This window comes from Bidens hawaiensis, unplaced genomic scaffold (assembly GCF_021521415.1).
Source record: "Bidens hawaiensis isolate Kalapana, Puna unplaced genomic scaffold, B.hawaiensis_p1.1 tig00002306_1, whole genome shotgun sequence".
Taxonomy (NCBI): Eukaryota; Viridiplantae; Streptophyta; class Magnoliopsida; order Asterales; family Asteraceae; genus Bidens; species Bidens hawaiensis.
Genome location: NW_027491123.1, coordinates 1,891,031 through 1,897,159, shown reverse-complemented (window position 1 = coordinate 1,897,159; position 6,129 = coordinate 1,891,031). Strand labels below are relative to the sequence as shown.

The following is a 6,129-nucleotide window of genomic DNA, read 5'->3' as shown; positions in this document are numbered from 1 at the left end:
AATATGTCTTTGGACGAAGTTAAATTCATGCGTGCCTAATTATGCACAAGTATTATATAATTACATGTAAATTATGCACATTATAAATAATTACACAATCATATATACAGTAACTAAATACAAACAAATTAATATTATATTTAACGACACGTAATTGCATTATATTGAGGTTTATTTTTATAAGTGAGCTTAAAGTGGACTTTTGAGTTCACTTTGAAAAAAAGATTTTAAAAAACAAAAGAGAACAAATAAACTCCCAAACATAGAAATGGCAACGGGAGCAAAAGTGCTAGCCAAAGGAGGTGAACTCATGAAAATATTTTCACCGTATCAAACTTTTATGTTTTCACTTTTCACAAAAGAGGAAACATTAAAAAATTGGATGGTATCTCGGGTGCATGAGTCATTTGTGAAAATGTGAAAATAGTCACTTCGTCTAACGTATCTAACTTGGGAGAGGCGACTTCTTTTAAGAAGACTCGGAATTTTTTTTAAGAGATTGCTGTAACTTTTAAGATTTAGATATTGCTCAGTTGTATTTAACAATGCCATTGAAAAAACATTGTTAAAATCTTAGGTTCAAATTTACGTTTATATAATTTTTTTATATTTCTTGTAATTCTTTTGTACATGGTATGATCATAATGTATTTTCACTTATGAATAAAAAGAGCATTTCTATTATTTTATTTCATAAATATTATCCATTTCCCACTCTAGATATTACACATGTCATATGCGTACATGTCATGTGAGGATTGTAGAGGTGGGATGCTTTGTTCATTTATAAAGAAATTATGAGGATCAACTATGGTCTTCACCATTACAAGCTTATTATAATTAACCTCTTTGAAATACCTCACCCCATAAACCATCCCTTCTTCATAACTATACTTCCCATGATGATTCACACCATTGTCCAAATCTTTGTAATTGTAAAATGCTTCTCTAGGGTTCTTGGACACATATGGAGTCATATGCTCATGCATCTTCCTTGCAAACTCGAAAAACAATATTGCTCTTTCCAGTACGTTTCATATTCAATCATTGCAATATTGTCTGCTCGATGCGGGTATGGTTTTGTGCACTCCGAGATCTCATTCATTCGTCCACCGAATGGACTAAAAGTGATCCTCTGGTTTTCGAGTTCTTTCATCTTCTTGAATATGGATTTCAATCCTTCTATTGAAATAGGGTTTTTTTAAAAGTCTGATTTGATCTTGAATGGTCTATCTCGTTCCGGTTGTTGAGTTCGAGAAAGTAGAGTCTCGATGGGTGTGTTAACCGGGAACCCTGCGTAGACCACCGTTGACTCAACCCAACTCATTTCAACACATTGTAATCCTAGTAACCCTAATTCTGGGAAACTATCGTCCACAAGGCTCAACAGCCTTGTGGAATTTCCCAGAAACAAGCCAGGGAACGAAGCACGAATCTTCTTCGTTCCCTTTCTATTGGTTACAACATCAAAACTCATTCGAATGAAGACATCATTGTCCAAGTTGTGAGCAACATTAAACCATCTATCCGCAATCTTAACAATGTTTCTTTCCGATGTTCTTTTCACATTAAAAACAATAACTTGAGGCGGGACACGAACTAACTTGAAATGAAAGGCAAGAACAACACCATAACTCGCACCACCACCACCCGTAATCGCCCAAAACAAATCTTCCCCCATCGACTCACGATCCAACACCGCACCATTAACATCAACCAACAAAGCATCGAGTATCAGATCCACGGTTAAACCGAACTTTCGAATCATGTTACCATAACCACCTCCACTACAATGACCACCAACTCCAACTGTAGGGCAAACTCCACCAGGGAGCCCATGGATTTTGCTTCTTTCGGCTATTCGATAGTAAACTTCACCAAGGGTAGCACCTGCTTGAACCCATGCAGTTTCTTGATTAATATTAACATCTACTGAACGTAAATTAAACATGTCAAGTATGAAGAAAGGGGTGTTGGAGTAGGAAAGATAAGAAAGGCCCTCGTAGTCATGGCCACCGCTTCTTGTTCTCATTCTCAGGCCGTTATTTTGGGCGCATATTATCGCGGCTTGGATGTGTGAGACGTGTAATGGAGTGATGATCAGTGAAGGTTTGGTTCTTGAGGAGTTGTGGAAAATAGGGTTACGGATGTATGCATGGAAAATGGAAGAGAATGAAGGGTTGTTGGGAGTGTAGATGGTTTCGGTGATAGGGTAAGACGGTTCCGATAGGTTGTTTAGGCAATCAATGAAGAGATTTGTTATGTGATTAGCAGAGCATTTGGTGGAGATGAAGAGAAGGAGGAGGGATAATATGGGGACTGCCATGTTTAGATGAATTGAGCATGCATGTATTGTAATCATATTTGTGATATTTATAAGCAATCAAACAAATAAAAATAATGAAGTCATGTTATAGCTATACTACACCCCTATGATTTTATGTATACCATCAAACAACATTAATCCAAAAGATACTTAGGCGACTGTTTTGACTAGAATGTCGAAAAGTTGTTGGTTAGAATATCCGTTTGAACAATATCCGGACATTAGTTCTTACCATTGGGGATCAACCTTTGAAAATTACTCGTCTGGACGGCCGTTTTTCTAATATTCGGACGAGCCATTTCAACCATAGACAGTCAATTTGTTCTGAATATACAATTTTTATTTCTCGTAAAAAGTTAACATGCTACTTGAAATTAGAGTTAAACTATATACATTTTCAACTCAACATGTATCTCACGTTTATATTATGATTTATGAAACTGTAGCTCTAGGCAAAAGCAAATTATGCACAAACATGCGTAATTGTAGTTTTTTATTAGTGGAAAGAAAAAGAGTGGCTAACTTTGCTAAAACGAGCAAAAGGCAGTCATGAAAGTTTAACAAAAAAATAAAAACACCATTTAGTTTTGTTTGCATTGTGAAAGAGACTATCATTTCAACTTTAATCTTGATAATTTAAAAAGGCAATAGATTTTTATGTGTTTCAGTTTCTTTCTTTTTTTTTTTTAATTTATTGTCATCCTTGTATTCCAGTTAGTTATCCTTTTACATTCAATTGCATAACTATTTTAAAAATAAAATTGTAGACGGTTGGTTTTGAAGATATATGCATTTGGAAATGAACGATGCCCGTAACACTATCTGACTATCGGTCATTTTAGAATTGTTACTCTTAGGTTTTTCGAGTACAATAATTAGTTAGTATTTTCGAAAACATAATGTTCAGCATCTTGGGCTGTTGGAATATTTACTCACTCTTGGGTAGTTTCATGATGATGCAATTTCAAAGATAAATTTTTCGATAGATTTATAACAGATTTACGATATAATGGTGCATTGTCGACATGAACATGATATGGAATTCTTTACTTTATTAAGATAAGTAGATAAGGTCTCGCCTCGTCTCACAAATCACATTCAACAAGCAACCCTATTGTCGCCTTCATTTATTGAAGTTCTTAGGCTTGCATGCTCACGGAACTTTATTTGTGTGTAATGGCTTAAATATAGATGAAGATATATATAGGCACAACCACTCAAGGAAAGTTGTTTCACATTAGCATTGAATCTGTGTTACTTGGTAACCTTTTAAAGGTTAGCTAGTGAACGTGTCTAGTACATGATTTGCTAACTTTTTTATAAATGACTTTAAACTTTTGGTTCCCTTTTCTTTAGTTTTAGAATCAAAGTGAGACAATGGCAATATATATCAACTTATTTCACCTTCTAAGTTCTAACTCCATTTTATCTTTTTTTTCTTTTTCCTGAAAGGCAAATTTTATAAAAAAACACTCCCATATAGTCGAAGCAAGGACAAACAACATGCCAAATTACAACATTAAAAAAAGATTACAAAGAGGAAAAATTGTACCAATCTCTCTAAATAATGGAATTGTGTTTTGACCTATTTTTTAAACCATAGAAAATCAAACGATTTGATATCTTCATATAATTTTTTCATTTTAGCTTCTTTGTTTGAGACTTAGGCTTCATTCCTTGTCTTTTATATGCATCAACAACTAATAATGATAATTCCATGTAGAATGTCCTTTTGTCCAATGCTTATCCATCTTAAGTCAGAAAATTCCATTAAGTGTCTAACCGTTAAAGCAAATATGATTTATCTTGCACCAGTTGCATGTTGATTCCTTGTCATACAACAAAAGCGATGTAGCACGAAGTAAAGAGATGATTTGCCTTATCGAGAGTTTCACCACAAAGAGCGTACAAATTGGAATTAACTTGGACATTTTCTTTTTTATAAAGTCGTTAAGGCAGGAATCCGATCCATCTCGCTATCTCATTTGAGTAAGTTACACTTGCTCGGAATCCACTTGCACCATTTGTAGTTGTAATAACATCCTGAATTACCTGCTTTGGCAATCAAATTTTAACCGACCTGACCGAAATCAGGTTCATGCTATCACCGGAATTTTTAACCGAACTGACCGAAATCAAGTTTCTAACCGCATTTTATCTCACTATATTTTGTGAATGATAATTTAAAGTGAAAGCCAATAGCATGAATCATGAAGAAATCCCCATTAATGAATCTAATTACTTAAGACGATGTGTAGTTGGGCGATAAAAGTGATGTTTTGGGGTGAAATGGGGCTGCAACACCGCCCCCCCCCCCCCCAGGCTACAAAAGGGCGATTTTGGGGGCGGGGGGACAAATACATATAGACTTCATTTGTGTGTTTGTAGGTGGTTTCTGGTCCCATTTAATAGTATTATATTATTTTTTTTCGGATACAACACCACCCCTGTGCTACATATCGTCTTCCTTGACCACATGTAAAAAATCTCCCCTATTTTATAGTTCCTCCAGTACACATGGCTAAGTAAAGATAGTTATTTATACACAACATATAATACTAAACGATTTTGAGATCTCATCATTGTGTGTTGTAATAGAGGAATTGCAACATACACCCAACCAAAATATCTTAGATGTGAAATATCTAGTTTACTGGCAAAAACCAACTGTTCTAGAGGGGAATTACAATATAAACTGATAAAGTGTATCTATTATGTGAAATTGTGAATTATTATTGCTACATAAAAATAACATGGCCAAGAGCATAAACATGCAATGAGTAAGAGAAATGGAGATTTTAGAGGGGTTTAGCGTATAGTCGTATGGTGATTGTCTGGACAAAAGCAAATTGTGAGTAAACATAGGCTTCTATTTTTCTTTTTTTCCTTGCATCAAATTAGTTTCATAATAAAATATAATTTTACATCAAGACAAAAGTCAAACGGCAACAAGCTGTGCCGCAAGCCCTTTCGTTTATGCTTAACACTTATTCCAATAATCATCAATTAATGACTTGCAAATTAAGTTCACCATTTTTACTAAAATCAATATGATAGTACCGTATAATGTGATTGCTATCTTATTAACTAAAACCAAAAATCACACAAACTTCAAGTTACAATATTGATAGCCATTTAGATTATGTCAATTAAAAACTCTAAATTATATTCACGTTAAAATCCAACTTGAAATACTAATTTAACTATACTTGTAGCTAGTAGTTTATAATTTAAGTAATTTGAAGCTTTTAACAATTTGAAGATAGTAGTATCATGCTTTTTACAATTATACCTATTATATCTTGTTTCAATGTGCATAAGTGGTCGGTTTCATGTAGCCAAACAACCATCACCTAATATCACATTTGTTTCAAACCTGAAAAGAATTTTTAATTTAATCATATCAGGCCACATGACGAATATCACTCACAAGTGTTTAGAATTTTAGGTTTTTTTTTCTTAAAGCAAAAATGATTCTATAAATTAAAGATGCTGGTTAGAAAAAAACTAATCAACAACAAAAGACAAAATTATATGAAAACTAGTGGGTTTTGAAGCCATTTGGTCTAAACTACTTTTACCTTTTTATTCCTGGTTACAATCCAATGAAAGAAAATGCATTGTGGAATCAAAAATCACTTCTTTATGTCGTTGACTTTAAATATAGTTTCGTTCCTAGTTGTCCAAATGACCCACCACGTAATAAACATAATTCATTCCACAAGTTGTTTCTTCTTCTTAGGTAGAGGTGTGTTTTCGAGCCAAGTATAAAGTCTTTCGGTTCAATTGGGTTTGGCCCAACTA

At 34.0% G+C, this 6,129-nt stretch overlaps 1 pseudogene; it reads right to left on the bottom strand.

The window, feature by feature from the left end:
• Positions 1 to 715: 715 nt before the first annotated feature.
• On the bottom strand, positions 716 to 2,326 carry LOC143615128 (berberine bridge enzyme-like 8 pseudogene; annotated as a pseudogene).
• Positions 2,327 to 6,129: the final 3,803 nt, after the last annotated feature.